At 35.6% G+C, this 26419-nt stretch overlaps 1 long non-coding RNA gene across 2 annotated transcripts; it reads right to left on the bottom strand.

The window, feature by feature from the left end:
• Positions 1-16987: 16987 nt before the first annotated feature.
• Positions 16988-25367, bottom strand: LOC131486827 (uncharacterized). 2 transcript variants are annotated; one of them, XR_009249468.1, is made up of 3 exons: positions 24699-25367; positions 24293-24385; positions 16988-17706 (listed from the first exon to the last, which is right to left on the bottom strand). It is a non-coding gene; the product is annotated as an uncharacterized LOC131486827 (long non-coding RNA). The 2 variants fall into 2 exon arrangements; XR_009249467.1 differs by lacking the exon at positions 16988-17706 and adding an exon at positions 17717-18057.
• Positions 25368-26419: the final 1052 nt, after the last annotated feature.

Genomic DNA, 26419 nt, shown 5'->3' with positions numbered 1-26419 from the left:
TCTTCTTTTATTGTAATTTCATCAAATGTATAAATTAACTACAGAAGAAATAATATCTTTATAATGTTAAATTTTTCTATCCAAAAACAAGGTTTCATATCCATTTGCTCAAGTCTAATTTTGTTACCTTTAGTAGTATTCTGTGAGTTTTCTCCAAAGAAGTCTGGGACATTGATACTAAATTTGTACCTAAGTGCTTTACTGTTATTTTGTTATCCTATATCAGGCCATCTTACCTGGTTCACTTTGTCTTCTCTCTGCTTTTTGTCTGTATATAAAGGCTATGGAGTGTTTTGTTTTGATTTGTTTTTAAAGGCTTTATTTTTTATAGCAGTTTTAGGTTCACAGGAAAATGGAGAGGCAGGTACAGAGATTTCCCAGATATCCCCTGCACTCATTCATGCACAGCCTCCCTCATTCTCAACATCACTCACCAGAATGGTACACTCGTCACCAAATATAAACCTATACTGAGACGTCCTAATCACCCAGAATCCATAGTTTACCTTAGGGTTCCCTTCTGATGTTATAAGTTCTACAGATTTGGACAAATGTGTAGATATATCCATCATTATAATAACATAGAGAATATTTTCACTTCCCCAAAAATCCTCTGTGCTCTGCCTATTCATCCCTCCCCTTACTCCAGAAACCAGTGATCTTTTGTCTCTATAGCTCTGCCTTTTTCAGAATGCCATATAATTGGAATCACAGAATGTATAGCATTTTCAGATGGACTTCTTTCATTTAGTAGTATGAATTTAAGTGCCCTCCCCAAGACTTGTCATGGCTTGATAAGCTCATTTCTTTTTAGTGCCGAAAAATATTCCATGGTTGTACCACCATTTATTTATCTACTTACCTACTATGGAACATTTTGATTGGTTCCAAGTTCTGGAAATTATTAAGCTGACATAAGTACCCCCACGTGCGGTTTGGGGTGTGTGTGTGTGTGTGTGTGTGTGTGTGTGTGTGTGTGTGGACTTGTTTTCAAAGGTTGTGGGTTTTTTATGCATTAATTTTATTCACTGCTGTTTTACTAAATGCTTTTACTGTTTAAAGTAATTTTTCCATTGATATTTTGGAGTTTTTATGATAAATAACCATTGCACCTGAAAACAAAAGTTGTTTAAGTCTTCTAATTCTCATGTTTCTAGTTGCTTTCTATTACATAAATGCATTAGCTATATCTCCAACCCAGTGTTAAAAGGTAGTGGAATAGTTGATATTCTTCTCTTATTCCTGGTTTTGGTGGCAAAGCTACTAATGCTTTCCCATATGTAAGATGCTAGCTTTTGAGCTAAAGTATATTCCTTATGTGCAAAGAAAATTGATCAATTTCTTTTTGTTGAGTGTTTGTAATGTGAATCAGTGCTAATTTTGTCAAAGTCCTACTATGCATTTATGGAGATTAATTGCATAACTTTTCTCATTAGCTATATGAATATGATAGATTATATTAAAGGACTTGCTATAACGGATTCAAATTTATATTCCAGGAATAAAACTCTCTAGGTTATGATATTCTAGTATTCATTTGGATTTTTTTAGCTAATATTTTGAGACTTATACATACATATTTATAAATGTATAGTTTTCTTTGATACACATTTTATCAAGTTGGGGAAGATACATTATACTTACTTCATAAAATGAACTTGGGAGTGTTTGTTTTTTGTTCCAGCATGCTGAAAGTGTTTAAGTAATTTTGGAATTGACTGATGTTTAAAGTTTGGTAGAATTCCTCCAATTCAGTTTTGTGCTTTTGCTGTGGGAGTGCTCCTTTACTTTTTTTTCTATTTTTTCTATGATGAATTTATCTATTTAGACTCTTTCTCCACTAAAATCAATTTTGGTAAGTTGTATTTTCTTAAATATCCATTTTATCTAGAGTCTCATATATATATTTGCTTACAATTGTGGAAAAAGTCTCTTGTGACTTTTAGAGGTTTTCCTCATAAGATTTCTAAATTGTGTATATTTGTATATTTCTTCCCTGTGTGTTAATTCAATTAGCCAGTAGCCAGACCTAGCCAGTAGGTCTATTTTGACCATTTATTTCATACCTTGGGTTATAATCCAACACTACATTATTTTGTTGTTCCAGTTGTTATAGCTTTGACCATTGGGAGCTCTTTCAGTTGGCTCCTCTTTGTTTTTTAGTACTTACTTATTTGCTGGCACCATAATATGCTTCAGGTTCATCTTGTACATTCCTTGCCCTGTCCCAGAATCAGCCATTTACTCAAGGAGCCCTGGTTTCTCTTATTGGACAATGGTATTATAAATCAAGATCTGGGCACTCAGTATGTTTGTTACTATTGGAGTGTCTTTGCTCCTAGCCCTTCTCAGAAAACAAAACTCAGAAATACATAGGATACTAACCAACAACACATGCATATATACATACATATATATTTATATGTAGACATACACACACACATATGTAATCTGAACCAATACTAAGTTAAACATGAATTCATACTAATATTTCTCTTACCCATTATCATTTGGTTCACTCAATATTTTCTCTCTTATGTGTAACTCTCCACTCCAACAATGAAAAATCTGGTTTCTACCAGCCACCATCCATTTGCTTATTTGTTCAATTGCATTATACATATACAATGGTTTCTGAATTGTTAGCAAATAGTACAGTGCTTATAAGCAATTCCTTGTGTCTTTAGTATTAAAGTATCTACAACTCATTTTCAAAATTAATAAGGTCAGCCCCAGCCCCAGCCCCTCAGTGAAGTTACATCATACATTTATAATATGGTTAGATTTTGTCACACTCTGCATTCCATCCTTGGGTCCCTCAGTCTCCTAATTGATTTGTTTTTACATTTTCCATACATTAGGATTTGTTGTTTGTGCTATAATGTTGCCTGGGCTTTTGCATAGTGCCGTGTATCTACCCCTACGCTATCATACAGAATACTGCCCTTAAAAAAATCCCGTGCTTAGAATTTTTAGGGCAGTAAAACGATTCTGCATGATATTGTAATGATGGATACGTGTCATCATACATTTGTCCAAATCCACAGAGCAAATAGCACTAAGACTGAACTGTGATATAAACTATAGACAGTGTGATTATGTTGTATACATGTAGGTCAACCAAGTCTAACAAATGGACCACTCTGACCAAGAAGGAAGTTTATAATGAGGAAGGTTGTTCATGTGTGGTGGCAGGGGGCATATGGGAAGGATCTATACTTTCCTTTCAAATTTGCTGTGAATTTAACATTGCTCTTAAAAAAGTGTTAAAATGGGGCGCCTGGGTGGCTTGGTTGGTTAAGCATCCGACTTCGGCTCAGGTCATGATCTCACGGTCCGTGAGTTCGAGCCCTGCGTCGGGCTCTGTGCTGACAGCTCAGAGCCTGGAGCCTGTTTCAGATTCTGTGTCTCCCTCTCTCTCTGCCCCTCCCCTGTTCATTCTCTGTCTCTCTCTGTCTCAAAAATAAATAAATGTTAAAAAAAATTTCAAAAAAAAAAGTGTTAAAATTTTCCAAAAACACCAAAAAAATTCCTGTGCTTCACATATTTAACCCTTCCCCTAACCCTTGTAAATCACTGATTAGTTTTCCATCTTACAGTATTTCTTCCAGAATGTTTTATTAATGCAACCATCCAGTATGTAGCCTTTTTTTCACTTAGCAATATTTATTTAAGTTTCATCCATGTTCTTGCATGAGCTGATCCATCTTTTTTTATTGCTGAGTAATATTTCACTGTATGACTGCACTACAGTTTTTTTATCTTTTCACCTATTGAAGGACTTCTTGGTTGCTTCCAGTTTTTGGCAATCTTGAATAAAGCTGCAGTAAACGTTAATGTGGAGGTATTCATGTGGATGTAAGTTTTCAAATCAGATAAATATATAAATTATGAGGTCTGTGTCTAGACTCATTACTTGCTGGTGGACATCTAAGTTTAGTGCTACTTGTTGAAAAGCCTATCATTTTCCCATTAAATTGCCTTAGTCAAACATTCGTTGATGATATTTGTATAAGTTAATTTCTTTTACTCTTTTTTTTTAATTCTTATGTAGTTAACATACAGTGTTACATTACTTTCAGGTATATCATATAACAATTCAACAATTCCATATATTACCCAGTCTTCATCAAGATAAGTATACTCTTTTTTGTTGTTGTTTATTTTTGAGGGAAGAAAAGAGCGGGGAAGTGGCAGAGAGAGAGAGAGGGAGACAGAGAATCCAAAGCAGGCTCCAGGCTCTGAGCTGTCAGCACAGAGCCCAACCTGGGACTCGAACTCACAAACTGTGAGATCATGACCTGAGCTAAAGTCAGATGCTTAACCAACTGAGCCACCCAGGTGCCCCAAGATAAGTATATTCTTAATCCCATTTCCCATTTTACCCATCCCACCACCAACCTCCCCTCTGGTAACCCTATGTTCTCTATAGTTAAGAGTCTGTTTTTTGGTTTCTCTTTTTTTTTCCTTTGTTAGTTTTTGTTTCTTAAATTCTACATATGAATGAAATCATATGGTATTTGTCTTTATCTGATTTACTTTGCTTACTGTTACACTCTTTAGATCCATACATGTCACAAATGGCAATATTTCATTCTTTTCCTGAATAATATTCCATTGTGTGTGAGTGTGTGTGTGTGTACACATAAACCACTTCTTTATCCATCCATCTATGGATGGACCCTTGGGCTACCTCCATAATATGGCTATTGTGAATAGTGCTGCAATAAACATAGGGAGGCATATATCCCTTCGAATTAGTGTTTTCATGTTCTTTGGGTAAATACCCAGTAATGTGATTGCTAAATCATAGGGTAGTTCTATTTTTAATTTTTTGAGGAGGCTCCATTCTGTCTTCCACAGCAACGACCCAATTTGCATTCCCACCAAATGTGCACCAGGGTTCCTTCCTCACCATAGCCTTGCTAACACTTGTTCTCTCTTGAGTTGTTGATTTTAACCATTCTGATAGGTGTAAGATGATATCTCATTGTGGTTTTGATTTTCATTTCCCTGATGATGAGTGATATTGAGCATCATTTCCTATGTCTGTTGGCCATCTGTATGAATTCTTTGGCAAAATATCTGTTCATGTATTCTTCCCGTTTCATAATTGGATTATTTGGTTTTTGGTGTTGAGTTATATAAGTTTTTTTAATATATTTTGGAAACACTAACCCTTTACTGGTTATGCAATTTGCAAATATCTTCTTTCACTCAGTAGGTTGTCTTTTAGTTTTGTTGGTGTTCCTTTGCTGTGCAGAAGCTTTTTATTTTCATAAAGTACCAATAGTTTACTTTTGGTTCCTTTGCCTCAGTATTCATATCTAGAAAGATGTTATAGCCAATGTCAGAGAAATTTCTGCCTGTGCTCTTCTTCTAGGATTTTTATAGTTTCAGGTCTCACATTTAGATCTTTAGTCCATTTTGAGTTAATTTTTGTGTATGGCCTAAGAAAGAGGTTGAGTTTCATTCTTTTGCAGGTAGCTGTCCAGTTTTCCTAGCGAGATTGTCTTTTTCCCATTGTATACTCTTGCCTCTTTTGTTGAAGATTAATTGACCATATAGTTTGGGTTTATTTCTTGGATTTCTATTCTGTTCCATTGATCTATGGGTCTGTTTTTGTACCAGTACCATATTGTTTTGATTACTACAGCTTAGTAATAGAACTTGAAGTCTGGAATTCTGCTAACTCCAGTTTTGTTTTTCTTTATCAAGATTGCTTTGGTTATTTGGGGTCTTTTTTAATTTCATACAAATTATAGGATTGATGAAACTATTATTATACTGTATGTTAACTAAATGGAATTTAAATAAAAACTTTAGGGGCACCTGGGCGGCTTAGTTGGTTAAGCATTTGACTCGATTTCAGCTCAGGTCATGATCTCATAATTGTCAGATTGAGCCTTGAGTCGGGCTCTGCACTGGGCATGGAGCCTAAGATTCTGTCTCCCCCTCCCTCTCCCCCTCCCCCCACTGGTTCTCTCTCTGTCTCTCTCTCTCTGCCTCCCCCTCTCTCAAAAAAAAAAACACTTTAAAATTTAGGATTATTCTAATTCTATGAAAAATGCTGTTGATATTTTGATAGGAATTGCATTAAATCTGTACATTTCTTGGGCTGGTATGGATATTTTAATATTTGTTGTTCCAGTCCATGTATGAAATATCTTTCCATTTCTTTGTGTCATGCTCAGTTTCTTTTATCAGTGTTTTATAGTTTTCAGAGTATAGGTCATTCATCTCTTTGGTTATGTTTATTTCTATGTATTTTATTTTTGGTGCCATTGTAAATGGGATTCTTTTCTCAATTTCTCCTTCTGCTGCTTCATTATTAGTGTACAGAAATGCAACAGATTTCTATATATTGATTTTGTATCCTGAGACCTTAGTTCTAATAGATTTGGAGTTTCTATATATATTATCATGTCATCTGCAAATAGTGAATGTTTTACTTCTTACCAATTTGGATTCCTTTTATTTATTTTTGTTTGATTTCCATGGCTAGGACTTCCAGTACTATGTTGAATAAAAGTGGTAAGAGTGAACACCATTCTCTTGTTCCTGACCTTAGAGGAAATGCTCTTAGTTTTCCCTGGTGAGTATGATGTTAGCTGAGGGTTTATCATATAAGGTCTTTATTATGTTGAGGTATGTTCCCTCCAAACCTACTTTGTTGAGGGTTTTTTATCATGAATGGATGTTGTACTTTGTCAAACGCTTTTTCTGCATCTATAGAAATTATCATAAAGTTTTTACCCTCTTATTAATGTGATGTATCACATTGATTTCTTTGTGAATATTGAACCATCCTTGCCTCCTAGGAATAAATCCCACTTGATCATGGTGAATGATTTTTTCAGTGTATTGCTAGATTCAGTTGGCTAAGATTTTGATGAGGATTTTTGCATTTATGTTCTTCAGAGATACTGGCCTGTGTTTCTCTTTTTCCATGGTGTCTTTATCTGGTTTTGGTATCAGGGTAATGCTGACCTCATAGAATGAATTTGGAAGTTTTCCTTCCTCTTCTGTTTTTTTGGAAAAGTTCAAGAAGAATATCTATTAATTCTTCTTTAAATGTTTGGTAGAATTCACCTGTGAAGCCCTCTGGTCCTGGGCTCTTGTTTGTTGGGAGTTTTGTTTATTGTTGATTCAATATTATTGCTGGTAATCACTCTATTCAAATTTTGTATTTTCTCCTGCTTCAGTTTGGGTAGGTTGTATGTTTCTAGGAATTCATTTTCTTCAAGCTTGTCCAATTTGTTGGCATTTAATTTTCACAATGTTCTCTTAAAATCCTTTGTATTTCTTTGGTGTTGGTGGTTGTTTCTCCACTTTCATTTCTTTGAGTCCTGTCTCTGCTTTTTTCAAGAGTCTGGATAGAGGTTTATGAATTTTGCTTATCTTTTCAAAGAACAAGCTCCTAGGCTATTTATTCTATTTTATTGTTTGTTTCTATACCATTTATTTCTGCTCTAATATTTATTATTTCATTTCTTCTCTTGGTTCTGAGTTTTGTTTGATCTTCTTCTAGCTCCTTTACATACAAGGTTAAGGTATTTGAGATTTTTCTTCTTCAGGTAGGCCAGTATTGCTATAAATTGTTCTCTTAGAACTATGTTTGCTGCATCCTAAAGATTTTAGATTATAGTGTTTTATTTTCCTTTGTCTCCATGTATTTTTTATTTGTTCTTTGATTTCTTGGTTGACCATTCATTGTTTAGTAGCATGTTACTTAACTTCCATGTATTTGTGCTCTTTCCAGATTTTTTCTTATTGATGATTTCTAGTTTCATGGTATTGTGGTCATAAAAGATGCATGGTATAACTTGGATCTTCTGGAATTTGTTAAGACATATTTTGTGGCCTAATATGTAATCTATTCTGAGGAATGTAGAGAAACGAATGTGTATTCTGTGTTAGGATGGATCTTCTGAATATATCTATTAAATCCTTCTGGTCCAATATGTCATTCAAAGCCACTGTTTCTTTGTTGATACTCTGTTTAGATGATCTATCCATTGATGTAAGCGGGGTGTGAAAGTTCCCTGCTATTGCTGTATTATTATCAGTGATTTCCTTTACGGTTGCTATTAACTATTTTATGTATTTGGGTGCTTTCACGTTGGATGTATAAATATTTACACTTGTTATGTCCTCTTGTTGTATTATCCCCTTAATGATTATATAGTGTTCTTTGTTTCTCTTGAAGTCTTTTTTTTAAAGTGTATTTTGTCTTATATAACTATTGCTACCCCAACATTCTTTTCAGATCCATTGATATGATCAATGTTTTTCCATGCCCCTATTTTCAATTTGCATGTGTCTTTAGGTATGAAATGAATCTCTTATAGGCAGCATATAGATGAGTGTTTTTTGTTTTTTTTTTTTTATCCATGCCATCACCTTACATATTTGGATTGGAGCATTTAGTCCATATACACTCAAAGTAAATATTAATAGGTATATATATATTGTCATTTTTTTTTTAGGTGTTCTCTGTTCCTTTCTTCCCTTGATCACTTTTCTCACCATAAGTTGGCTTTCTTTAGGGGTGTATTTAGATCCCTTTCTCTATATTTTTTGCATATCTCTTACTGGTTTTTGATTTGTGGTTACCACTACATTTGTATATAACATCTTCAGCATATAGCAGTCTATATTAAGTAGATGGTCACTTAAGTTTACTCCTCCCCACATTATAGGTATCTAGTGTCATATTTTACATGCTTTTATATTGTGAGTTCCTTGGTTATTTTTACTTCTTTTGTGCTTCCTGTTTTTCTTAGTCTTACTTATGGTTTTCCCTTTCCACTCATGTACTCTCCTTTGACATTTTTTACAGGAGTAGTTTATTGGTCATGAGCTCCTCTAGTTTTTATTTTTCTGAGAAACTCTTTATCTCTCTAATCTGAGTGATAGTCTTTCTTGATAGAGCATTCTTGGCTGCATGTTTTTTTTCCTTTCAATACTTTGACTATATTATGCTACTCCCTCTGGCCTGCAAAGTTTCTGTTCAAAAATCTGATGGATTTGTGGGGTTCCCTTGTATGTAACTGTTTTTTTCCCTCTTGTTGATTTTAAAATTACTTACATTTTGCCATTTTAATTATTGTGTGTCTTTGTATGGACCTCCTTGCGTTGTTTTGTAGGGGGATCTCTCTACCTCCTGCATTTGAATTTCCATTTCCTTCTCCAGATTTGGGAAATTTTCAGCTATTATTTCTTCACATAAAATTTCTGCCCCTTTTTCTCTTCTTCTGAGATCCTTATTATACAAATGTTATTACCTTTGATGTAGTCACTATGTTCCCTAAGTCTACTCTCATTTTGCATACTTTTTTTTTTTCCTCACCTGCTCAGCTTGATTACTTTCCATTACTCTGTCCTCCAGGTCACCAATTCATTCTTCTGCTTCTTCTAGTCTGCTATTTATTCCATCTAGGGTATTTTTAATTTCAATTACTGTGTTCATCTCTGGTTCTTTTTAATCTCTTTGTTAAGAATTTCACTGATGCCTTCCACTCCTTTCTCAAGTTGAGTATCTTTATGATTATTACTTTAAATTCTCCATCAGGCATATTACATTTTCCATTTTGCTTAGGTTTCTTGCTGTAATTTTTTTCCTGTTCTTTCCTTTGAGACATATTCCACTGTCTCTTCATTTTGTCTAATTCTCTGAAAAAGTCAGCCACATCTCCTGCTCTTGAAAGTAGTAGGCAGGGCATACCCTTTTGATTAGGTATCCTCCACAGTTGACTGGCCACCAACACAGACCAAGGTCCCACAAAGTACAAAGTCAGAAGACACAGCGTTGGCTTGCACCACCAGTCTTCTGGGGAAGGGGACCCACAGCCCCAGGACTGAGGCAGTCTTGGCTTGAAGGGACATGGCAAGATGTAAACAAGTGGTGAATGTCCATGCCATTATGGTTCCTGAAGGTAGCCATGTATTTATGCTGAGGTGCAGGGGAGAGAGATGACAATTGCCAGCTCCTTTGTTCCTAGTCAAGTCCCTCAGAGAACACTGCCCTCCCAGGACATGCTCTGAGATGAGTAAATAACTCTTTCTCTCCCATGTACCTCAGAAATTTTTCAAACTTCTGCTTTTAATCTATATAGTTACAGGCAGTTTGTCCTGCTGTCTCTGCAAGTGTGGGGACTCAGCTTTCTATGGCCACGCTGGCTCTCCAAGAGACAAGCCCACTGACTTTTAATGTTCCAGGCTTTGAGTCCCACTGGTTTTAAGAACTCAGAAAATTCGTCCACTCTAGTTTTCCAAGCCAAATGCTATGGGGATTCTTCTTCCCCATGAGGGCTTCCCAGTGTGATAATCTGTTTCTTTTTCCTGTGTCCCCAGCTCCCTCCCACTTGTAGATGGCCACTGTTGATTTAGCTTTCCACTATGTCTCCACTCTTCCTACTCTCTTCAATGTGGCCTCTTCTCTGCCTTCAGTAGTGGAGTTTGTTTTGCCAGTCTTTGGGTCATTTTCTGGGTTATTTACACTGATATGAGAGTTACCTAGTTGTATCCATGGGGCAAAGTGAGCCTAGGGTTCTCCTACACCATCTTCCCCAGAATTCTTATATAGGTTTACTTTGGGGCTCTCTATTCTGTTCCCTTCAGTGTTTCCATTCCTTACCAATACCACATTGTTTGATAACCGTAGCTTTATACTAGGACTTGAAATAGGGTAATGTGAGTCTTTAAACTTTTTTTTTTTCAAAATTGTGCTGTCTATGCTAACACCTTTGCCTTTCTATATAAATCTTAGAATCAGTTTGTCACTATATACAAAGCAACTTTCTGAGATTTAAGATTGCACTGAATCAATAGATCAAGCTGGAAAGAATTGATGTAACAATATTGAGCCTTTCAACCCATTAACTTGGAACATCTTTTTATTCCTTCCATCTGTGTATTGTAGTTCCTCATACAGATCGTGTACATATTTTTTAGCTTTATACCCAAGTACTTCACATTTTTTGGTGCTATTGTAAATGGTATTTTTTTAATTTCAAATTCCAATTGTTAATGCTAGTATATAGAAAAACAAATGAATTTTATATCTTTCATATTCTCCCACCATGCTATATTCACTTGTTCCAACATTTATGTAGATTCTTTAGGTATTTTTTTTTACATAGAATAACCATGTCATTTGTAAACAGTTTTATTTATTCCTTTCCAATTTGTGTGTGTATGTTTGTTTGTGTATTTATTTATTTATTTCTGCACTCTTGGACCTGAAAGAGAGCACTCTTTCCTGTTTTCAGTTTTGAAAGAAAATGTTCAATCTCTCATTATTAAGTATCACTCTTATTTTTTTACTCTTTCTGAATTTTCGTTTCAGGTGGGTCTTATATAGACCATAGTGTTGAATTTTGCTTTGTTAAACAATCTGAAAATAGGTTTTTGGGGGTTTTTTAAATTTTAGTTGACACACAATGTTAGATTAGTTTCAGGTGTATGCCACAGTGATTCAACATCTCTATACATTATGCTATACTTTTCACAAGTGTAGTTAGCAACTGTCACCATACAATGCTATTACGATATCATTGACTATATTCTCTATGCTGTAACTTCTATTCATTCCACAACTGGAGAGTGTATCTCCCACTCCCCTTTACCCATTTGCTCATTCCGCTACCCCCTTCCCTCTGGCAGCCATCAGTTCTCTGTATTTATACAACTGATTCTGCTTTTTGTTTATTGATTTTTTAGATTTCACATATAATTGAAATCATGTTATTTGTCTCAGTCTGACATACTTCACTTAGCATAAGTCCTAGGTCCACCCATGTTGTTGCAAATGGCAAGATCTTCTCCTGTTTTATGCTGCCTAATATTCTAACGTGTGTGGATAGATGTATCCATTCATCTATCTATTGACGCTTTGGTTGCTTCCATATCTTGGCTATTGTAAATAATGCTGCCATAAACATAGGGGTGCATACATCTTGTTGAATTGATATTTTAATTTTCTTTGGGTAAATACTCAGCAGTGGAATTATTGGATCATATGGTATTTCTATTTTTGACTTTTTGAGAAACCCCCATACTACTTTCCACCGCATCTGTACCAATTTACATTCCCACCAACATGCATGAGGGTTCTTTTTTCTACATCCTTGCCAAGGTGTTTGTTTTTTTGTTGTTTTTTTTTACTTTAGCCATTCTGACAAGTGTAAGGTGATATCTCATTGTGGTTTTAATTTGCATTTCTGTGATAGTGATATCACCTTTTCATGGGTCTATTGGCCATCTGGATGTCTTCTTGGAAAAATGTCTGTTCAGGTCTTCTGCCTATTTTTGAATCAGATTGTTTTTAGTGTTGAGTTGAAGTTCTTCATATATTTTGGATATTAACTCCTTTTTGGATATATCATTTGCAAATATTGAACAATCTGAAAATTGTTGTTAGGACAAATCCATTTATATTTACTGATGCAATTGATATGTTTGGTGCTAACTTTGGCATTGTTTTATGGTATAATTATATATATTTACATCTTTATAATATCTATTTGCTCTTTTATTTTTGAATATTTTTCTGTTACTTAGAGATGTTTCTGTTTTTGTTCTAATGGTTACTTTTATTCCAATCCTTGTGTATAACCCTTTTTGTCACTTGGTTAATGTCTATTGGTCCCTTACCATCAGCAATATTGAAATTAGCTAGTAACATCATTTTTTCCCAACCCTGACTCTTCCTTATCTGACTTGAAGTAATACCCTTTTACTTCAGTTAATGACTCAGTCAGTTACCTAATTCTGCTTTTTCCATCTCTTCCCATTCTCCAACTTTTTTATAGTTTTACTGCAATTACATTAGAATACATAGCCATTGCATACCATACCCTATATCATGTAATCATTAGATTTATGTCTGTGAGTAAATATATATTTTTTCTTAACACAAATCGTTATATCAAATTGTCCAGTCATTTTGGTTATTTGAAGTTCACTCTGTTTAATAAATTCCTTAGGAAAGACCTTAAGGGAAATAGTTCCTAAATTATAATGTGTTAAAAGAAATTGTGCTTTTTAAATTGAAAGTCAAATTGTTTTACTTTAAAATTTCTGGCTCATATTTCCTTCCTTTGAGTTTCTTAAACATTTTATACCATTGACTTCTGGTGTAAATTGTTGATGTTAAAGAGCAAAGAAAAGACATAAACATAAAATGAGATGCTACATAAGGAACAATCTACAAAAAATGTATAATAATCACACATTTGGATGATCTTAGCAAAAACAGAATTATAAGCTAAAATTGATATCACCACAGCCATAGTGGGAAATTGTATTATATCTTTCAGAAACTTATAAACCAAACAGACCTGAAGTTAATAAATGTATATAAAGTCTGGATACAATTGATATGCATAACCTTGATCTAATAGAGAAACATTGAGAAGTGGGGAGGCAATTTAGTAAAGTGGATTAAGGAGTGTATTTTTATTTCAGATACTGTTTTTTGTTGTAATTCTGTTTGGTTCTTTAATATTTCTGTCTTTGCCGAGATTCCTTATTTTTCCATTCATTACAGTATCTTTACTTCATTGAGCCTAGTTATAATAGCTGTCTCAAAGTCCCTGTCTGATCATGCCAACATCTAGATTATCTAAGGGTTGGCTTCCATTAATTGTCTTTTCTTTTCAGAATGATTACATTTTTTCTGGTTCCTTCAGTGCTGAGTAATTTTGAATTGTATCCTGGACATTGTGATAGTTATTTTATGGAGACCTAGATTCTATTTTACTCCACAGATTGTGTTGAAATTTTTGTTCTGGCAATCAATTAACTTGGTTCAACTGAAACTGCAAATACTGTTTCACCTGTGGTTGGAAGTAACTCAAATCTCAGGTGAGTTTTTTGGCTTTAGCAATAAATTGCTTTGTGTCTACCCCAAAGGCATGCTTCAGGGATCAGTAGAGATTTGAGTACCATTCATACTCACAATTTGGGGCATGCCCTTCTCTGGTTCTTACTGTTCTGGGATTTCATTCTCTTTCAGTGACTGTGGTTGCTGCAGACTCTGCTCTCAAATTGTTGAAGCCATTTTAAAAAATAGTAGGTTTCTTTGCGTTTCAGTACTCCATGCTTCTCTGTAAACTGTTCTCAGGTGAAAGCTTCAGCAACAGAAAACTTGCCTTTTCGTGGCTCCTTCTTCCAAGTTTCATCTTTCAAAATTTGCCTGCCCCTGTTCACTCTACATAGCCTTCAGGTACTTGTTTTTAGTATTTTCTCAGAGTTGATTATTGTTATCTGAAGGAAAGTCAATCTATCTCAAGCTACATGGCCATATATGATTTTTTTGTTGTACTTTTTTCATTCATTCTCCATACTCTCATTCCCTTTTTCCCATGGTCACCCATTACATACTATTATTCCTCATAGCATTCCAGTTTTTATTCAACACATATATTTAGGCATGTATGTGACCTTGAAAGGCATACAGTATTGTGTTAGTATTTTTATTTTACTTACATAAATGCTTTAATTTTTTCATTCAAAATTATTCTTTGATGTCTAATCACATTGCTACATGTAAATATAATTCATGATCTCTGAGAGCTGCATGTATTCTACTGTATGTACATGCAAAGTGTAACTTATCTATTCTCCTAAATGAAATGCATCTCTTTCCTAATGTGCCCAGTAAGGTGATAAACATTTTGTCTATTTTTCTGCTGAGCTTACCGACATGTTCTTTATTTTCAGTAGTAACTCTTAGACTCTACATAATAATTCTTCATTAGTTTTAAATGTTCCATATATATTATCCCAGTCTGTCATCAGTGAATAAAACTTTTAACTTTGAGTAACTGAATATATAACTACTTATAGTTTCTGTTTTGAGATCTTTTTAAAAAATACTTCCTAATTTGAGATCATAAAGAAACTATAAACTTCTTTATATTGCATTTTCATTCATAGTTAGGTTTTTATTTCATTTGAGCTTCTCTGTATGCAGCATGAGATAGGAATCTTTGTTTTTTCCAATTTGTCACAAGTGAGACAACTTTTCCATTATGGTTCACTAAATATAATTTTCTGATTTGTGATGTTACCAATGACATATAGCAAACTCCCATCTATAAGCAGGTCTGTTTCCAGAGGACCTATTCAATTTGATTGGTTTATTTGATACTACAATACTGTTTTATTACTATAATTTATGGTAGGGGTAGTCATATTTTTTAAATGTTTCCCAGGTATTCACAGACTATTACATTCTGCAAGATTTTACAATCAGGTTTTCTCTCCCAACCCAAGAAAATCCTCTTGGGAACTTAATTCAAAATACATAGAATTTTTTTTTTTTTAAACATGGACACAGTTGGCAGATTTATTCTTTCTGGTTTCAAGACTTATATAGTGGCGCCTAGGTGGCTCAGGTCACGATCCCATAAGAAAGATCCCTGCATCAGGCTCTGTGCTTATAGTGCGGAGGCTGCTTGGGATTCTCTCTCCCTCTCAAAATAAATAAACGTGTTTTTTTTAAAGCCTTCTTATAAAGCCACAGTAATTAACACAGTGTGGTATTGGCACAAAGGCAGACATAAAAATAAATCGAGCAGAACAAATAGTTCAGAAATAAACATTAATATACAGGACCAATTGATTTTCAATTTAAGTGCCAAAGAAATTCAGTGGTGAATAATCTTTTTAATAAGTGGCCAGAACACATATGTATATCCATCTGCAAAAAATGATCCACAAACATTCCCTCACACCATAAACAAAATTTAACTCAAAATGGAAAAAAAGTTGGTAAATATAAGTGAATGATTGCTTCAAAAAACAAAATAATATGCTGTTGATTTTAAAATATACATAGAATTAAAATATTAGACAAAAATAACAAAATACAAAAAGGGTAAGTAGTGTTAAAGAATTCTAAGTTTCTATCATAATCAAGGATGCAAGGTGTAATTTTTAAGATAGCCAATAAAAGATACTAAGATAATGTAAAACCCTTAAATAGAGGAATAAATGGAATAATTTAAACTATTTGATTAATCAGGTGCCTGGGTGGCTCAGTTGGTTAACTATCCAATACCAGCTGAGGTCATGATCTCACGGTTCATGAGTTGGAGCCCTGCACAGGGCTGTCAGCACAGAGCCCGCTTTGGATCCTCTTATCCCTCTTCCTCTTCTCCTCTCCCACTCATATGCTCTCCCTCTCTCTCAAAAATAAACCTTTTTTAATTTAAAAAAAATACTTGATAAATCCAAAAGGAGGCAGTAAAATAGGTGGGTCCTGTAGGGAAAAAAAAGATTAAATATACTAAAAACCAAGATTTGTCTCACCATATTAAAACAATAAAACTTTTATGTTGATTACAAGTGCCATATTATAAAGAACTTAATGTTTGAAAGTAAAAGAGGGAAGTATTTACCATTTCTCCTCCACCCCCAAAATAAACCAAACACTAACCAAAAAGAGAGGCAAACCAAGAAACAGACTCTTAACTATGGAGAACAGATAGTTACCAGATGGGAGGGGGTGGTGGGAGATGGGGATCAAGGAGTGCACTTGTTGGGATGAGCACTATCCTGAACACTTGAAACCAATATGATACTGTATGCCAACTGACTGGAATTTAAACAAAAACGTTAAAAAAAAAATGCTTCTTTTCTCAAAGCCTCTTTTGCCTTTTGTTATTGTAACTACACAAGCTTTTTTTTAGTTTATTTCTTTTTTTTTTTTTTTTTTTTTTTTTTATTTATTTATTTATTTTTTATTATATGAAATTTACTGTCAAATTGGTTTCCATACAACGCCCAGTGCTCATCCCAAAAGGTGCCCTCCTCAATACCCATCACCCACCCTGCCCTCCCTCCCACCCCCCATCAACCCTCAGTTTGTTCTCAGTTTTTAACAGTCTCTTATGCTTTGGCTCTCTCCCACTCTAACCTCTTTTTTTTTTTTTTTCCCTTCCCCTCCCCCATGGGTTTCTGTTACGTTTCTTTCAAGAAAGAGGGAGAGAGCACATGTGCATGCATGCAGGATAGGAGCAGGGAGAGAGAGAATCCCAAGTGGGCTCCATGCTGTCAGCAGAGAGCCCAACATAGGGCTCAAACCCAGGAACCATGAGATCATGACCAGAGCTGAAATCAAGAGTTACCTGCTTAATCAACTGAACCACCTAGGCGCCCCCAAACAGACCTTCTTAATGATAATATACCAGGAAAATATAATCAGGAAGATAATATACTCAGATAATCCACCAAGAAGTTATAATGATGCATGTACTAATACTATGTCCTCAAAATATATAAAGCAAAAATTGATAAAAATAGAGACAAATCTACAGCCATATTAATAGACATTAACCTCTCTAATTTTTAACAAATGAAAACTATGTGAAATACAATTGTGAACTGCACATTCTTGTAGATGCACCTAGATCATTTATGAAATTGGACCATAGCCTTCACATAATGCAAGTCTCAGTTTCTAAAGGTTAAAATTGTTGAGCGTATGCTTTCTGATTTAGTGAAATTAGACCAGAAATCAAAAACTGTAAGTAGAAAGGGGCACCTGGGTGTTTCAGTCAATTAAGCGTCTGACTTCGGCTCAGGTCATGATCTCACTCACAGTTCATAGGTTTGAGCCCCTCATCCAGCTCTGTGATGACAGCTGAGAGCGTGGAGGGTGCTTCAGATTCTGTGTCTCCCCAACTCGTGATCTCTCTCAAAAATAAACATTTAAAAAAAACTTTAAGTAGAAAGCCATCAACAGTTTGAGAACTAAATACATCAAGAGAAATACATAGAATTTTAAAGTTATTTAAGGGAAAATTAACAAATTTATAATATTAAGCCACCCTATTTTTCAAAGTGTTAGAGTTTTTCACTCAGGTCTTTGCAAAATGCCTCCATCAAGTTCAGAACTTACCTTCTATTATATTGTTTTGGTGATTATTACTGGTATAGGTAAGTGCTATTGATTTTTGCAAGTTTATTTCGTATCCAGTTCCTTACTGACTCTCTTAATGCACATAATTTGCTATGTTTGGTCTTCTTTGTGGACAATCACAACATCTGCAAAAATAAGGACAGTTTGCTTTTTCCCTTAAAATTCTCATACCTGTGATTTTTTGTTTTATTCAGGGTTTCTAAAATTGCTAACCTCTTTGTCTTCTTCTGACCTCAAAAAGAAGGTATTTAGGGCTGTGTGGGTGGGTCAGTCAGTTAAATGTCCAACTTGGGCTCAGGTCATGATAACACAGTAATGTAATTGGAGCCCCACATCAAGCTCGGTGTTGACAGCTCAGAGCCTGCTTCAGATTCCGTGTCTCCCTCTCTCTTCCCCTCCCCTACCCCACTCACACTCTGTCTCTCAAAAATAAACATTATTTTTAATTTTTTAAAAGTATTTAACTTTTTAAATTGAATTTTAATGTTACATTAGTTTCGAAATATAGCAAATGTGATTTTGGCAACTGTACTCCTAATTTGAGAACAGTAAAAAACATGAAATGTTTGTCTTTAAACCACTAAGAATAAATTATACTGTAAGATTTTTCTCTCTGGGGCCATTTGTTAATCCTAAATTAATACATAATTGACCATGATGAATAAACACACATACATACTCAGGCTACATCTGTATCTACATTGATGGATATAAAAGAATCTTAAAGACATGTTCAACATATTCAGAAGGGAAGGAAATAGGCCGATATTTTTCTTATATTGTGCTTGTGAAGTCTTAGCATAAAACATATTTCTAACTCATAATATTAATTGGACAATTTTTTCTCATTATGTAACCTAGGGATATCTGCACCCACTGATAAAATAATCTCAGCCTGTGACTTCTAGAAGTGGGGAAAATGGTAACATGTTTATCATTATCACAATTACATTATTATTACTGTGATTATTATTTATGTGTATTGAATGGTTATTCTCTATCCAATTTTTCTATTCCCTTTTGTGCAAATTAAGGTTTTTAAAATTTTCCAGAAGTACATGAAAAGATTCTTGTTTGGGGTTTTATTTATTTGCATCACTATTTCTTCATTGATCTTGTCACAGGTTGAATCTTGGGTTCCTTTAAGCTTTATTTTTTATAACATCTCCTTGGGTTTTTGTTTGTTTTTGTCCCTTTTGGTTTGCTCTACTGCTTTCTACCAGCCACAAGGATTTTATTGATTGTTGCTGGGGTGCAGTGGAGACATATTTTGGTTAAGCTTTATGTGTGTTGTTAACTTTTTTTTTCTTCTGGTTTGTTATTAGTGTACAGGAATGTAAAGATTTATGTAATTTTCTGCCCTGCAACTTTAATGAATTCATTTATTCTGTTTGGGCTTTTTTCTTTTTTTTCCACAGAGTCTATTTCCTCTATACAGTCATATGTCATCTGGAATTAGTTAAGGTTTTACTTCTTCCTTACCAATTTGGATGCATTTTATTTCTTTTTCTTTTCTGATTGTTGATGCTAGAACTTCCAATAGAAGTGGTGAAAGTGGACATGTGTGTCTTGTTCCAGATCTTAGAGGAAAAGCTTTCACGTTTTTACCACTGATTATGATGTTAGATGTGGGTGTGTCATATATGACCTTTATTATGTTGAGGTACGTACTCTTGACATCCACTTAGTTGAGAGTTCTTATTGTGAACACAAGTTGAATTTTGTCAAATGCTTTTTCTCCATCTGTTGAGATCATATAATTTTTAATGTTTTTGTTATTGTTAATGTGGTATATTACATGGATCAGTTTTGGATGTTAACTCATCCTTGCATCCCTGGAGTAAATCCAACTTGTTCATGGTGAATGATGCTTTTAATATATTACTGGACTCAATTAGTTGCTGAGAATTTTGGCATCTATGTTTATTAGGGATATTATGTAGTTCAGCAGATTTTTTTTATAGTGTCTTTAGCTGTGGTATCAGAGAATAAATTTGGAAAATTTGTAAAGAATAAGTATTAACCCTTCTTAAAATATTTGGTAGAATTAGCCTGTGAAGCCATCTGGTCTTGGACTTTTGTTTTTTGGGGAGATTTTTGGATTGCTGATTCAATTCTGTTACTAGTAACCAGTCTGTTCTGATTGTCTATTTCTTCCTGATTGAGTCTTGGAAAATTTTATTTTTCTAGAAATTTTTCCACTTATTCCAGTTTCTCAGCATGTAGTTTTTCATAGTAGTCCTTTATACTCCTTTGTATTTGTGTGCTGTTATTTCTCCTCTTTAACTTCTGATTTAAGTCCTCTTTTTTCCTGTTGAATCTGGCCAATGGTTTATCTTCTTGAATTTACTGAGAATTACTTTGTAGCCTAACATGTGATCTATCCTAGAGAATTGTTCCATATGCATTTGAAAACTGTACTCTGCTGTGTGGGGATTGGAATGTTTTGTATAGAATTGTTAAGTGTATCTGGTCTAATGTGTCATTAAAAGTCAGTGTTGTTTTTAATTGACTTGCTGTCTGGATGATCTATCCATTGATGCTGGGATGTTATAGTACCCGACTATTATAGTATTCTGGTCAATTTCTCCTTTTATGTCTGTAATATCACTTTATATATTTAGGTGAGTCCATGTTTGGTACATAAATATTTACAACTATTTATACTCTTGTTGAATTGATCCCTTTATCATTATGTAATTTTCTTCTACCTCTTGTTACAGTCTTTGTTTTAAAGTCTATTTTGTCTATTAATATTGCTACCCTGACTTTTTGTTTCCATTTGCCTGGAATATATTTTTCCATTCCTTCACTTTCTTTCTGTATGTCTTTAAGACTGAAATAAGCTTCTTGTAGGCAGCATATAAATGGGTCTTTGGGTTTTGGTTTTATTTTTTTAATCTCTTTAGTCTCCCTTTGTCTTTTGATTGGAACATTTAGTCCATTTACATTAAAGTAATTATTGATAGGTATGAACTTACTGCTTTTTTGTTAATTGTCCTCTCGTTATTTTTGTAGCTCTTCTCTGGTCCTTCTCTTGCTTCCTTCCCTTGTGATTTGAAGGCTTTATTATTATGGATTCCTTTTTCTTTATTCTATATCTATTAGAAGCTTTTATGTTTGGTTATAATATAGTTCATATATAGCCCCTAAGTGTATAGCAATCCATTTTAAGTGGATGGCCACTTAAAATGTGTTCCAACTTAAAAGCACTATATTTTTCTATGTCTCTGAAAGTTTTATATTTCACATCTTATTTTCTGTAGCTCTTAGCTAGTTATTATGGATATAATTGGTTTCACTACTCATGCTATCAACATTCATATGTTATTGATCTATCTTCATTATGTTTCCTTTTGCCAGTGAAATATTTTTGTCATAATTTTCTTACTGTACTTATGGCCCTTTGTTTTCCCCTTTGAAAAGTGTCATTACTGTTTCTTGTAAGGTCGGTTTAATGGTGATAAACTTTCCTACAATTCTGAATCATTTTGCTGGTTAGAGTATTTTTGCTTGTAGGTATTTTCATCATGTTGAATATACCATGTCAGTCTAGTCGGGTCTGAAACATTTCTGTTGAATCCCTTCTAGGGCTCTCTGTAAGTAACTAGTTTGTTGTTTTGCTCTTTTTAAGATCTCCCTTCACCTTTTTTTGTTTTTTGACACTTTAATTATTATGTGTCTTTGTGTGGACATCTTTGTGTTCATCTTGTTGAGTTTTCTGGTCCTTAATATCTGTTTCATTGCCCAGGTTTTCATGTAAATTGTATGCCCCTCTCTTTCTCTGTCTCCAGAGGGGTCTGTAATGTGAATGCTACTATACTTGATTCTGTCCCAGATCCCTGAACCTATTCCCATTGTTTTCTTTTTGTTATTCAGCTTGGGCAATTTCCTGTCTTCTAGATCACTGATCCATTCTTCATCCTCTCATCTGTTGATTCCTTCTACTGTATTTTTTGTTTCAGTTGTTATTCTATTCTGCTCTGATGGGTTGGGTTTTTATTTCTATCTCTATACTAACTTTCTCACTCGAGTCCTGTGAGCATCTTTTTGACGGTTATTTTGAATTCTTTCCCAGGTAGATTACCTCAGTTGTTTGTCTGAAGCAATTTCATCTGCCTCTCCGTATTAGGTAGGTCAGCTCTATTTCCTGTTCTTGAAAGTAGCAGCCTTCTGTAGAAAATGTCCTGGGAGGCTCAGTAGTTTCTGATCACCAGGGGTGACTCCTGCATGGGCTGCATGTGCCCTCCTGTTGTAATTCAGCAACTATTGGGGGGTGGCTGCCGTCCAGCCCACCAGCATGCCCCCAGTAGTCATGGCTATCAGCTTGCCAGGAGGTGGGGTTAGCTCCCAGCATAGCTGGCTCCCTTCCCCCACCACTATGACAGGAGTTATTATGAAGGGACACCTGCAGTGGGGGGCAGCTTGGGTGATGTAGATCAGCACAAAAATACCAGGGTGGGGTGAGAACTAGTAGCATGGTAGATGGAAAGTGCCTGAACTGCCTCCTGCAAGGCTAGGCTCAAGGAAGGAAATGGCACTCCCTGATACACCCAAAAAAGCTCCTACAGATTTCTGCCCCTCCAGCACATGCCCTGAAATTAGTCAGTGAGCTTCCTTCACATATAATCCAGACATGTTTCAAAGTGCTGCTTCTGTGCAAGTGATAGAGTGTGCTTGTCCTTTAAAAGAGAAGTCTTGGGGCGCCTGGGTGGCGCAGTCGGTTGAGCGTCCGACTTCAGCCAGGTCACGATCTTGCGGTCTGTGAGTTCGAGCCCCGCGTCGGGCTCTGTGCTGACAACTCGGAGCCTGGAGCCTGCTTCCGATTCTGTGTCTCCCTCTCTCTCTGCCCCTCCCCCGCTCATGCTCTGTCTCTCTCTGTCCCATAAATAAATAAAAAACGTTGAAAAAAAAAAAAAAAAAGAGAGAAGTCTTTATTTCCTATAGCTCCCTCAGGATCTGCCAAAGCCGGACATTATGGGTGCTTATCTTTTTAGTGAAAGCTTTCCAGGGCTGCGGGCACCTAATGTGGAGCTTGATCCCCTTGTTCTTCAGGGAGTAACTGCACACCTGTGATATTTCTACTGCAAGGGGTCACCACATTGGGAGTTTGGTTCACGACCACCTCCCTCCCCCTCCTATTCTTGTCAACGTGACCTTCTCTTTATACCTTCAGTTGTGGAGATCTATTCTGCCAGTCACAGGTCATTTTCAGAGTGAGTTGCATTATATGTAGTTATTGCCTCAATGTGTCCCTGGGAGGAAGGGAGCTCAGGATCCTCTCGCTCTGCCATCTGCCAGACCAATAATCTTTCAGATTCAATATATTTACCCACAACTGTTCAAGCCTTCCATAAAATATGGAAGTTAAAATATACACCGCAGAGAATACTGATGAATAATTAATTGACTCAGGTGCATTTACTCTTCCTTTACTTATACAACTCATATCCTGCCATAACTAAGTTCTGTTAGTTCTACCTCAATCTAGTTGTTTTTTTTTTTTACCTATGTCTAATAGTCTTTTACTGGTCAAGAAGAGAAGTGAAGAATCTGAGCTCAATTCCTCCTGCAGACACAAGGCTGCAACGGCATGTAGTACACCTCATTCTGAGAACAACCCGAAGACTGTGCAGGACAGCTTTTCCACAGTTAAAGATACGAAGACAAAGCTACATCTAGAAAGGTACGATGGGCAGAGATGCAGTCCTGACAAAACCCGCAGTGACCAACCACCAGGAAGGATATCACAGGGGTGGAGGTCCTCCCTGAAGGATGAGGTGCCCTCATTGGGCACCCTCAGTCACAGGGATCTGCATTGGCTCGATGAGCCCATAACATCAGGCTTTGAAAATAAGCAGAGGGGGGCGCCTGGGTGGCGCAGTCGGTTGGGCGTCCGACTTCAGCCAGGTCACGATCTTGGGGTCTGTGAGTTCGAGCCCCGCGTCGGGCTCTGGGCTGATGGCTCGGAGCCTGTTTCTGATTCTGTGTCTCCCTCTCTCTCTGACCCTCCCCCGCTCATGCTCTGTCTCTCTCTGTCCCAAAAATAAATAAAAAAAAAAAAAAAAAAAAAAAGAAAATAAGCAGAGGGTTAACTTCAGTAAGAGTGGAGGGCTATCAGAAAGAGGGATACACCCTTAAAGGGCTCAAGTACAATGAGACCACAGAGGCAGCAGTTTGAAAAGTGCCCAAGCTACACATGTAGGACATTTATAGACTAGGACATGTGCCAGGGGGGCAGGAACTGTCTCCAGGTACAGAAGTGCTGGCAGGTACCACTTTCCTTGCCCCTCTTGAGCCTAGCTGGCCTGACACAGGTAGGTGCCAGTTGGTCATTCGACATCTATCCTGTGGACTTACCATTGCAGGTGTTCCTGTATAGCGACTGTTACCCTGCCATGCCTTGTGGTCAACCCGGTCCAGAACCAGCACCACTCCAAAGCAAGTCTTGCCCTAGTGAGAGAAGGAGGCAGCCCTGCTTACCACCAAACCCGTGGCAAGTTGTACCCAGGACTTTCACCCAGCTGCAAACATAGGAGATACCACTGGAACATCTGGTTCTACTAAACAGTAAGTACTGCACTAAAGGAAACCCCAAGATTTCTTCTATATAGGGCCAGTAACTTTAAGACCAGGAGACATAGCTGACCTAATACATAGAGACAAACAGAGTCAGACAAAATGAGGAAAAAGATGAGTATGTTCCAAATGAAAGAACAACACAACTTCAGAAAAACAATTAACAATATGGAGATAAATGACCTACCTGATCAAGAGTTCAAAGCAATAGTCATGAAGATGACCACCATACTTGAGAGAAGAGTGGATGAGCAGCTTGAAAACTTCAGCAAGGAAGCAGAAAATATAACCAATCAGAGCTGTAAAGTACAACAACTGAAATGAAAAATATAGTACAGAGAATCAACAGCAGATAACAAGATGCAGGACAGATCAGTGATCTAAAAGAAGAAACCTCTAGGACAACATCAAGGATAATGCAATTCACATAGAAAACTAAAAGAAATAATCACAGAAAACTTCCCTACACTGGGGAATGAAACAGACATCAAGCTCCAGGATCGACAGAGAGCTCCAGTGTGAACCCAAAAAGGCCCACATCAGGACAGATACTAATTATGACATAAAAATTAAAGAGAATTTTTAAAGGAGCAAAAGAAAAGCAATTGCTTACTTGCAAGAAAACCCATTTTAAGCTTTAAGTTGATTCTTGAGCAGAAACTTTGCAGGCCAGAATGCAGTGGTATGGTATATTTGAAGTACTGAAAGGAAAAAACCTACAACCAAGTACCCTAAAACCAGCAAGGTTAGCATTCAGTATTGAAGGAGACATAAAGAAGTTTCCAGATGAACAAAAGTTAGAGTATATCACCACTAAAATGGCCATATATAAGACATATTAGACTTCTTTGAAAGGAAAAAGCCAATAGAGAAAAAGCAGACCAAAAATACCAATTTTATATAGTTAAGAGATACAAAAAAGATAGGAAATATTTCATATACATGGAAGAGGGAGTAAAAACATAATTCTTTTAGAATGTGTTCAAACTTAAGCAACAGTCACCTTTACATGAAGTGCTATATGCATAGGATGTTATATATGAACATCATGGTAACCACAAGTCAAACTATAAAAGAAAGGAATCACAAGGGAAGAAGGAAAAGAAAATTAACAAAATGGGAACAAGCACATCTATATTAAATAATTACCTTAAATGGACTGAATGTTCCAATCAAAATAGACTGAATGGATTTCAAAAAGAAAAAAAAAGATCCACCTATAGGTTGTTTACAAGAGACCCACTTCAGACCTAAAGACACATACAAACTGAAAGTTAAGGAATATATAAAGATATTCCATGCAAATAGAAGCAGGGGGGAAAAGCCAGTATAGCTATACTTATATCAGACATAATAAACTAAGAAAAAGACTATAGCAATATACAAGGGCAATGAATAATAATAAAGTGATAAACAAGAGGATACAATTGTAAATATCTGTGCACTTATCATAGGCGCACCTGAGTATATAAAAAAAAAAATATTAACAGACATAGGGGAGAAAGTGACAATAACACACTGATAGTAGGGAACTTGAACACTCCACTTACAGCAATAGAAAGATCATCCACACAGTCAATAAGAAAGAGTGGCTTTAAATGATACATTAGACCAAAGGAACTTAAAATATACACATAACATGCCATCCACAAACAGCAGAACACACGTTCTTTATATGCACATGAAACACTCTCCAGGATAGATCACATGTAAGAACACAAATTTAAATAAATTCAAAAAGATTGATCTTTTCCAAACACAATGGTATGAAACTAGAAATCAATTACAAAAATAAAACTAGAAAAACAAGAAAACATGGATGTTAAACAACATACTACTAAACAACCAATGGGTTAATTAATGGAGAAAACAAGAAGGAACTTAAACATACATGAGGACACAAATAAA

This window comes from Neofelis nebulosa, chromosome 10, assembly GCF_028018385.1.
Source record: "Neofelis nebulosa isolate mNeoNeb1 chromosome 10, mNeoNeb1.pri, whole genome shotgun sequence".
NCBI lineage: Eukaryota > Metazoa > Chordata > Mammalia > Carnivora > Felidae > Neofelis > Neofelis nebulosa.
The sequence above is the reverse complement of the archived record's forward strand: the minus strand, read 5'-3'. Positions and strand labels throughout refer to the sequence as shown.